Consider the following 10,808-nt stretch of genomic DNA (forward strand, 5'->3'; position numbering starts at 1 on the left):
AGTGGTATGTATGTGAGATTGAAAACTTTCCCGGCGTTGATATTGTTCCACAATTGTTTCGGTACAACTGCTGGATGTCTGTAACTCCCTGACACAATATTTCGGCTCAGAGTCTCCTGGTCATCCTCAGGTACTACTGGTGAAAAAGCACTGAGCTCCGGTATTTAAAAACCCTCCGGCACATGCGTGGTGGATTCACTTAGCGTCGTGCGTGCTCTACTCGAGCGAGTTCTATTCTGCAGAATTATGACGGCAACAGAGGACACGAAGTTTTTCAACAACTGGATTTCACGCCGGATTTAATTGAAAACCCTCGTCTCGATTAATAAAGACTCACGGCCAGGCAGACGTATTTCCACGTATTCATTAATAATAGAACTCGATGCTGCGAGTTTTCGCCACGGAGGGCGCGCGGAGCAGCAAAAGCGAACGCGCTCAAGTATCGCACGCCCAACGCCAAGCGAATTCACCATCATGTGCCGGCGGGGTTTTAAATACCAGAGCTCAGTGTGTTTCCGCCAGTATCACCTGAAGAAAGACTCTGCGCCGAAATACTGTGGCAGGAAGTTACAGACATCAGGCAGTTGTCCCGAAATTTTACTGAACATTGACATGTATCTTTATGAATTTGCTTTGACCTCCGACGATGTCTTCTGAGCGATTCAGTTTTTTTGTCATGCAAGTGTATTTTCTTTTCAAATACATTTACTTGCAATTTGTGTTCATCGAGCTACACCAACGCAATTCAAGACTGGCGAGGGAAATTGAAAACGTGGTGTATGTCTCATATTGTTTCATGTGAACAGCCCCAATCCTTTCATATCATCACTGGTCTGAACTGATAAGATACACCGGTCATAGACACATATCAGTTGTAATTAGAATTATCTTTGTGCTCTTTGACTTGATTAACAAGGTATTCAAGTCTAATGGCAGCTTTGTTCCCTGTATCAAGGGAATTACTGTCTATTACATGATAGTAACAAGAGGGGAGTACATATTCTGGCTCAGATGAACATTGAGCGACATATCACTCTTGCTGATAAGATAATGCCATAACTGATAAGTAGCAGACAAGTAGTGGGAGTTCTAGATAATCATGTCATAACACTAAATCAGTCATATGGTCTTGAGTGATATAAAAGTGGTGGGAACCTGTACCATCCCTCATCCAACAGGAACGCATTAAAATGGTGGGAAATATTTTCCCTCTCCCTGGATCAATAATACTAAAGCTTCCCCTCTACCTCCTCATCCTTTATAACTAATGTTTTGGCATAGGCCTCTTACTTTGACAGTTGTGCATCATGGGGAGAGGTTCAGGTTCATTACACACAAATTATTATTAACAACAATTTTGTAGTGGAAGGCTTTGGAAATAATAACAAATTAACTAATGGTTTATTAATAACAGTTTTTGCAACACAATTAGTTAATAATATTGTCTGATCTTTGTATTAACTATTTTTGTTTTTGGTGGTTTATTACTCAGCTACTTGATCATGCTGAACTATTTAATCAGCAACAGTAATAGCAGAACTAAGTATAGCGCCATAGCTATGGCATTCGACTACTAAGTAGTATCATAACAAAAAATAATATTAACACTAACAATAGTAATGACGAATAATTTAATAAACTGACTTACAAGTTTGTGTAGGAGATGGAAAGCTCAACAAATTAACCATTATGTTTCGAATGTTTGATGCATCTGAATATTTCTTCATATTAATGTTCTTAATTACAGTTAGCCGAGATAGCAAGCTCCTATCTGGTCGTGCTGATACAGCAACAGCATGACGCACTGACTCCAGTTCCAATGGAGAACATGACTACAATCACACCACAGGTCGCATTAAGCAAGGAAGATGGTGATGCTGTGACGTCAATTGCGACATCAAATCTGAGTGTAAACACTGTATTCTGGAAGTAATAAACCAAATAACCCACTAGAATCATTGCACAGCCTATTTGTATCTGTGAATTAAAGCATCTCCAGAAGTGATATATTTTGCATTTTAATAATTTACATGGTGAAATTTAAGTCACTAGTGTAATTATTTCATCAGAACAAGTACAGCAAAACAAAACGTTTTCTGTAATGCTGGATAATGATAAAACGCTCACTTTTTAAAAAACACAAATAACATATGCTGATATTCTTATTGAAAAATAGGGTGGCGAGCATGAAACTGATATCAATTACTGTTGTAGTAACTCTTACTTTTTTAGTCTGGACTACACTAGTAAATTACTTCTGTAGCAATAGACTCTTTTAGTTAATGTTGGAGAGCTCAAGTTCAATTTACTTCTTTAGCTGTAACTAAAGTAGTAACGCCTTTTCACTGATGAAATAAGCCATTTCTGCACGCTGCTGGCACATTCACTAGATTCGCTCTCGGAAAATATTGTTTGTCAGTATCATCTTTTGTGTAACCTATGTTCATCGCTATAATTTTGGAAACTCGAAAGGATTATTAAATTGAATTATTAAAATTGGAAAATCGAAATGTTATTTTACTAATTAATGATAAGATCTGTATATTATGAAAAAGGAACGTGCTATTAATGGATGATATATTTTTAACCCCGCCATCTACAGTTACCATCGTCCATTGTTGGTTGGTGACACGTATTAATTTAAGCACCAGTTTGAGATAAGAGTTAGCAGCAACATGGCGGTAGCCAAGAAACGATCAAAAATACAACAGAAAATGAAAAAGAACGGTTTTTTGAGATAATGGAAAAGTACAGAACTACTATTGAATCAAAAAAGTGCGATGTCAACGTGTTAAAAAGCAAAAAGGATGCTTGAGAAAAAACACATGTTGAATACACTGCAGAAGCTCTTATACAAAGATCAGAAGACACATTTTCTAGAGGATAGCTGGAGTTAACGACAATGCCACATCTTAAGATAATGTGGTACTTTCAAGCAACTTCGATGATGATAACTACTCTGAAGGTAGCAATGAAACTGCTGAAGGTGAAACTTTATCCTATAGTCGTCAACCTAGGCCTGCATTCTCCTGTTGGACCGTACCTAAAGATACGCCTAGCAAAAGAGGGAGAGAACATGCGGTTGTACTGAATAACCGAGAGTTGTTGAAAAAAGGAGACGAGCTTCATACCTTAAAAATGGGTTTAATATGAGAGAAATGCAACGAAAAAATGTTATTAATAAAAAGACATAGAGAAATCGTGGAAGAAGAGCATAATCTTAAAAAGAAAATTATGAATAAGTTCAAGAACGTAATGGAGTAAACTTTATGTTCCAGTTCTTCAGCCGATGTGCTCGAGAAATTTGGGTTTTTTCGACTGAATAAGAAAATATGTGTGTGTAAAACATCTATTTCCTTGATCTTTTTTTCAAATGGTTACTATGTTCTTGTTTCATGTATAGAATAATATTTGTGTTTATCATTTCAGCAAAGGTACTAATTTTTGTTAATACCACTTTCTAATATTTATCTGAATTTGCAATGTTATGAAAGAAGTCTTTTTTTTTTTAGAAATAATCTAAACATTGTATGCCTTTGTATACTCAACTGGGAATAAGGAAAATGAGTCACTTTTCACTGCAGTAGTGACAAACCAGTGCCTTATTTATTCATTTAAGTCTTTACGGTAGCTTCTAATTTTACTAGAAACTACGTACAATTTTAATTAAAGTAATTAAGTATAATAGACCTTCTGACAGCTTGGCCTGCAGCATCTGCTTCTGGCTTCATGCATATTGTTCGATGTCATTCACCTCCACAGCATCAGGGTGAAACACCTCTCTAACTTCTATTCCAAAGTTGTGCAGAACTGCAGCAGCCACAATAACATTCCTTCACTTGTTTGCTTTCAATCGCACTGTTTTAGGGAGAATTTTGAAACGTTTCTTCCAAACACCGAACGCACATTCTATTACACGTCTGGTAGCAATGTGGGCTCTATTGTAGCGCCGTTCGGCTCCTGTGTGGACTCGGAACACAGCCGTCATAAAATGTTTGGAGAGAGCATATCCACTATCTCGAACAACCAATCCATCATATCGTCCATTTTCAAATTCTGCAGCAACGCTTCTATTGTCCCAAATGCGTGTGCGTCATGTGTGGAACACGGCCAACGGCTTACCACGTTCAAAATCTTCATATTGACATCACAGATGATTTGTGTATTGATGGAAAAGAAATTCTTCCGATCTCTGTACAGTTCTATTTGTGCTCCATAAGGACAAAGTATGGGTATATGTACACAATCTATGGCCCCTATGACATCTGAGAATCCACCAGTTCGACAGAATTCCTTTTTGTTCTTAAATATACCTGTATTTTTTCGGCTCTGTGGCATGGACACATACAGTGACTTTAAGGAAATTAAACTGTTTATCACAATGTTAAAAGCTCTTCCAGCAGTAGTACGATGGATATTTATGAGATCCCCTGCTACGATTGAGAAGTACCTGTTCGAAAGATACGCAATCCACAAAAAAGTTGCAGCCTGCGTGACAAAGCACGGCTCCTGTCAGAATTATGCTCCACCAAGCAGTAACTCAAAAGATTCCTTACGAAACGCAAACCGCTCTTCACAGTCGCTATACATCACAAATAGGACTATTCTCTCTATTACAGCCCTCATTCTTGGGATATTCAGCTTTTCCTCCCTCTTCATATATTCTTCGTAGTCCAGGTAATCCATAGAATTCGACGCTTAAAACACAGAACTGAAAGATCGCACCTTACTCTCTTAGTTTACTCCTACTACTGCCAAGGAGTAAATTTTGGCCTCATTTCCTCCTTAAGTTATTAACGTAATAGCGTACTCTTCAATGGTGCTCTCCACCAGTAATGGAGTAAGTAAATTTAATCCGTAAGTAAAAGAAAAATTTACTCCTGGAATAATTTACTCTTTAGTTCAGTACTATCCACTGGAAGTGCCGATTTCCTTCTCGTTTAGTAACTTACTACTTTAGTTTCATTTACTCCTGGTTGGTACTCGCCACCCTACTTCATAAATTGCAATCAATAAACGTGCTCTCTTACGCTGATGTGACATATAGGATATACAGGGTGTCTGGGTGAAATATAAAATAATATAAAATGTAATACCTTGGGAGCTAATTGAGATATTTATTTACTGTATGTTTCTACAAGCAAGGAGACTAAAAATGTTTTCTTTACACTCCTAATACACCTCCAGATGTACACCATTAGTGGTGCGACAGTCTTTTCATTTTTATTCCACATCTCTCCAAGTGTTTTGCAGCATTACAGGAGTAACATTTGCGTTATGAGCACAAATGCGATGGCGTAGGTCTGGTAGACCACGAACTGGTGTCTGATACATTTTAGTGTTGATAAACCCCCACAGAAAAAAACTAAGTGGTGTAATGTATGGGCTTCTCGAGTGTCATTGCGTACCTCTCTCAATCCAGTGACCTGGGGACTCATGATCCTGCAAATCCCTAACAGTGTTCACAAAATGGCATGGTGCGCCATCTTGTAGAAAGATCATGTCACGAGGAAGTTGTAGTTCCCTCCGCGAGAGAAAGTACACAGCACACCTTCCGCTAGTGACGCACGTTTATAGGAACAAAGCAGTCAAGTGCATGCACACGAGGTACCAACTGCTGCAAACAACACCCGCAATATCCTTTCTTTCAGGAGTGCTAGTTCTGCAAGTTTCGCAGAAGAGCTTCTGTAAAGTTTGGAAGGTAGGAGACGGATACTGGCAGAAGTAAAGCTGTGAGTACCGGACGTGAGTCGTGCTTCGTGAGCTCATTTGGTAGAGCTCTTGCCCGCGAAAGGCAAAGGTCCCGAGTTCGAGTCCCGGTCGGGCACACAGTTTTAATCTGCCAGGAAGTTTCGTATCAGCGCACACTCCGCTGCAGAGTGAAAATCTCATTCTGGAACCATCCCCCAGGCTGTGGCTAAGCCATGTCTCCGCAATATCCTTTCTTTCAGGAGTGCTAGTTCTGCAAGTTTCGCAGAAGAGCTCCTGTAACGTTTGGAAGGTAGGAGACGGATACTGGCAGAAGTAAAGCTGTGAGTACCGGACGTGAGTCGTGCTTCGGTAGCTCAGTTGGTAGAGCACTTGCCCGCGAAAGGCAAAGGTCCCGAGTTCGAGTCTCGGCCGGGCACTCAGTTTTAATCTGCCAGGAAGTTTCATATCAGCGCACACTCCGCTGCAGAGTGAAAATCTCATTCTGGAATGGTCCATATGTCCATCATCATTCCTCAACAATAGCTGTAGTCGAGGAATAATGTTGTGAACAGCACTGTAAAGCATGTCCGGAGTTATGGTGAGATATTGGCGTCGGATGTTGCCTTTCAGCATCCCTACAGATGTCGGTCGATCACGATACACTTGCGACGTCAGGTAACCCCAAAGCCAATAATCGCACCGACTGAGGTCGACCTGGGAGGGCAAGCATGACGAAAGTGGCGGCTGAGCACACGATCATCACCAAACGACAAGCGCAAGAGATCTTTCACGCGTCTAGCAATATGATGTGTTTTTTGTTCTAATAAAACCCCATGTCATTCCAAGCCTATGTGTCAATTTTTACCTCTCTATCTACATTATACATTGGTTTATTAAGTTTTCAAATTTATACTGACTTTTTGATCACCCGGTACATGTTTTTTAAATGCGACGCTATACTTTCTTTAGCATCATTCGAACGCTCTGGAAAAGACGCGTATTGTGATGTAACGCATGTTGTTATTGTGATTCAAACTTCGCTTAAAAGACGCTGGGAAATATTGTACGATTGAAGGTCGAGGCGGTCGGAAGCGGCTGCAGACTGTAAACACGCTTCGCTCGACCCGCAGGCCGAGTTGCCGTGCTTTATGCAGCACGCACGGTCTACGCTACGTAGGTAAGTCCCCATCCGCCCTCTTTTAAGCAAAGTTTGAATCACAATAGCAACATGCGTTACATCACTATACGCGTCTTTTCCAGAGCGTTCGAATGATGGTAAAAAAAGTATAGCGTCCCATTTAAAAAACATGTACTTGCCTCATTATCTCGTTCAATATAAACGTTGTGATTATTGCGCATGTGCCCCATAATCCGCGATGATTCTCCGAAAACCGAATGCCGATACGTGAAATCGCCTCCGGAATAAAGGGGGTGTTACGCCTTACGCGACTCACCTGTTTATTGTGATTACAAAAGTCGTGGTATAGGGACATTGACATATACAGATGGTGGTAGTATCGCATATACAAGATACGAAAGGGTAATACATTAGTGAAGCTGTCTTTTGTACTCATGTGATTCATGTGAAAATATTTCCCACGTAATTATGGCCGCAAGACGGGATTTAAGAGACTTTGAGCACAGAATAGTAGTTGCAGCTAGACGTATGGGAAATCGTTAGAGAATTCAATGTTCCAAGACTCACAGAGTCAAGAGTGTACCGAGAATACCAAATTTCAAGCATTACCTCTCACCACAGACAGCACAGTAGCCGACGCCCTTCGCTTGACGACCGACAACAGCGGCGTTCGAGTGGAGTAGTCAGTGCTAACAGCCAAGCAAGACTGTGTGAAATAATATCAGATATCAATGTGAGACCTACGACGAACGTTTCAGTTACGACAGTACGGCAAAATTTGGCGTTAATGAGCTATGGCAGAAGACGACCGAAGCGAGTTCCTTTGCTAACAGCACGGCATCGCCTTCAGCGCTTCTCCTGGGACAGTGACTATACCTGATGGAGCCTATACGACTGGAAAACCGTGTTGTGATAAGATCAGTTCAGATTTCAACTGGTCAGCTCTAATGGAACGTATCGAATGTAGCGCAGACCCCACGAAGCCAGGGACCAAAGTTGTCAACAAAGCGTTGTGCAAGTTGGTGGTGGCTCCACAATGGTGTGGGCTGCGTTTACCTCGAATTGATTGGGTCCTCTGGTCAAACTGAACCGATTAGTGAGTGGAAATGGTATTGTTCGGCTCCTTGGAGACCAATTGCAGCCATTCATGGACTTCAAGTTCCCGAACAAAGATGGAGTTTTTATGGATGACAATGGGCCACAATAGTTTGCGATTAGTTCGTAGCACATTCTGGACAGTTCAAGCCAATGATTTAGCCTCTCAGAGCGCCAAAAATGAATTCCATAAAATTTTTTGTAGGAAAACGGAGAGGTCAGTTCGCGCATAGAATCGTATACCAACAACAATTTTGTGTTTATGGGTGGCTATCGAGGCAGCTTGGTTCAATATCTGCAAGGGACTTTCAACGTATTGAGACTATACCATGTCGAGTTGCTGTGCTACACCGGGCAAAACGAGGTCCGATACGATATTAGGAGGTACCCCATAACTTTTGTCACCTCAAATGTTACTTCAGACTGCAACTGCAGTGTGGCCCATAGACTTAATCTCCCTGGAAGCGTTACTTCTGTGATATTTATTACTGAGTGGATGACATATTCAAATTCTTAATGATTAATAACGCAGTTAGTGCTGATACTTCACAGTGCTGTGAAGACACTTATTTCATTGCAACTGAAGTAGCTGTTTTCCTTCTAGCTGTAAGTAATTACTGTATACAGAATAAAAGTATTTTAAAATCTGTACACTATTAATACATTTATATATTATGTACATCAAAACAAGATTTTTACCTATGGCTTCACCTATATGTGCGTATGTGTCATAAATACAGCATACATTATATACCATACATCTGCTCCTCCCCTGTCTCTCTTCTCCTCTCCTCCCCTATCTCTCTCTTCATCTTCTTCTCCCACCACTCTCTCCATCTCCTCCTTTCCCCTCTCTTTGTGTGTCTCCTTCTCCCCACTCTCCTCCCCTTTTTTCTGTCCATCTCCTCTTCTCCTCTATCTGCCCCTCTCCCTTCTTCACCCCTCTCAATGCCCATCTTCTATGTCTTCTCATTTTCATCCTCACCCCACTCCTTTTGGAGGAGGCTCTAACGCCTACAGTACTTCTTCTCGAGAGAATAAGTCATATGTGTACCAAATTTGATTGAAACCGATCAACTGATTTGGTGTGAAACATAGAGACGCACAGCCATCTTCATAATACGTACATACAGCTATTGGCTATTTTATATTTTCAGTATGAACAAAATATGAAATATACACTTTCATCATTCTTCTCTGTCTAGGAAGTAAGTATGCCGATAATGAATTCAAGCCATTAACAGAAAACAAAATTTTGGTTCGAAACTTCGTTTAATAATTAGCAGAACAACAATTTCTGCCTTGTGACTTGAAAATAAGTATAACTGATGTACTAGTCACATGTCTAACTAAGGGATATATTACAAAATCACAAAATAAACAAACAGTGAAAGATATTGTAATCTGCAATAGAATTCACTGACAAATGCTACTGACAAAAAAGTTTGACATTAGGGGATAAAACGAATAAGAATGATTCTAAAATTCTATTGTTATCTATAGTACTGTAAAATATGTATACAATTTCGGAAGAGTACTGTAACCAGAATAAAGTTACTTTCATATTACTAGTGCTTTAAGATGCAGTGTATCCATGATTCCCTTCACGAGCAAAAGGACAAATATAAAACCCATTTTCGTATCAGATGACTACCTCTCAGAAATAAATATTATTACATTATCCAGGCAAGGACACAAGAAAACCTTGAAGTTCTATTTTGTTACTGCCTTATAAATAAGTAAAAAATCAAGTGTGTCATTAACTTTTTTATTTTCTCATTAGACATTTGACAGTTCATATCATCAATCTCAGGTGGAGAATTGTAGTTACGTTGGTGTTGTTAGGGTAGAGTACAGATGGCTTTTTGCAGCAGCAAACTAAGTGCATGGCTGTTTTTCTTTCTTTTTGTGAACTTGACAAAACTGTTTTTTTCAGTAATGGGACTACTAAAGTCGTTAAAAAGTGAAGATATAAGAGCGAAGTATACTTGCAAAGGAAGTAGAATCGAAGGAAGGCTGTCTACTGCTAATATATGTTAAACATTTCAGAGATGTTGAAAGGTGTAATTGCTGGAGCTTGGCAGTTCAATGTACACAGTAATTTAATTGTTGTATTAAATGGTTGTATATATACAAAAATAAGTTTACCGTGTATTTTAAAAATCTGGATGGCAGGCAACAAAATTTGGGCATGGCATAAATAGGAGGGAATGTCATCAGTGATAAGAGCAAAGTTGATTTAAGTTAGTGGGTTCTTACTGAATTTAAACATCCTGATAATTAAAAAATATTACAGTTTTAAAGAACAAAAAGCTAAACAACTAATAATCTAATGTTGCAGGTACCACATTTTGCTTCTTTACATTCTTCCATTAAGAAAAACTTTCCTTACATCTTATGTGTTCAGATTTCATAACTCTTTTCTTGTGTTGTAGACATGGATAAAAACAGGTTATACATACATATCTTGGAGGAAGATTAAAACAGATTTCATCAGTTCATACATATACACTGTAGGTGAAACTTGTTGTGATAGGAATAGAAGCTGTTAAAGAAAATGCTGTGCTTTGAAATTTGTTGCAAGTTGTGAATAGGCTTAAATTATTTTGTCAAAGCTCTTGAGAAAGTGGTTGAGCCCGTTTCATTATTGTCATTGAGTATATTTTCCCCAGGTGTCTTTCTGTGGGTATATATTCCTAGTACTTCACGCAGAGATATCTTGTACCCTTTATTCATTTTATGTAGTATCTTAAGATTGCATTGCACACAGTCAAATGGATGTCCTGCATATTTTATTTCATAGACTATTGCAAATTTGTGTTGTGTGTTGTATCAGAAGGTTCTAATATGTTCTGTGAATATTATGTGGATGTCTCAGCCTGTT

At 39.3% G+C, this 10,808-nt stretch overlaps 1 non-coding gene across 1 annotated transcript; it reads left to right on the forward strand.

The window, feature by feature from the left end:
- Positions 1-6,053: 6,053 nt before the first annotated feature.
- On the forward strand, positions 6,054-6,128 carry Trnas-cga (transfer RNA serine (anticodon CGA)). The gene has a single exon. It is a non-coding gene; the product is annotated as a tRNA-Ser (tRNA).
- The last annotated feature ends 4,680 nt before the right edge of the window (positions 6,129-10,808 follow it).

This window comes from Schistocerca gregaria, chromosome 5 (assembly GCF_023897955.1).
Source record: "Schistocerca gregaria isolate iqSchGreg1 chromosome 5, iqSchGreg1.2, whole genome shotgun sequence".
Lineage (NCBI taxonomy): Eukaryota > Metazoa > Arthropoda > Insecta > Orthoptera > Acrididae > Schistocerca > Schistocerca gregaria.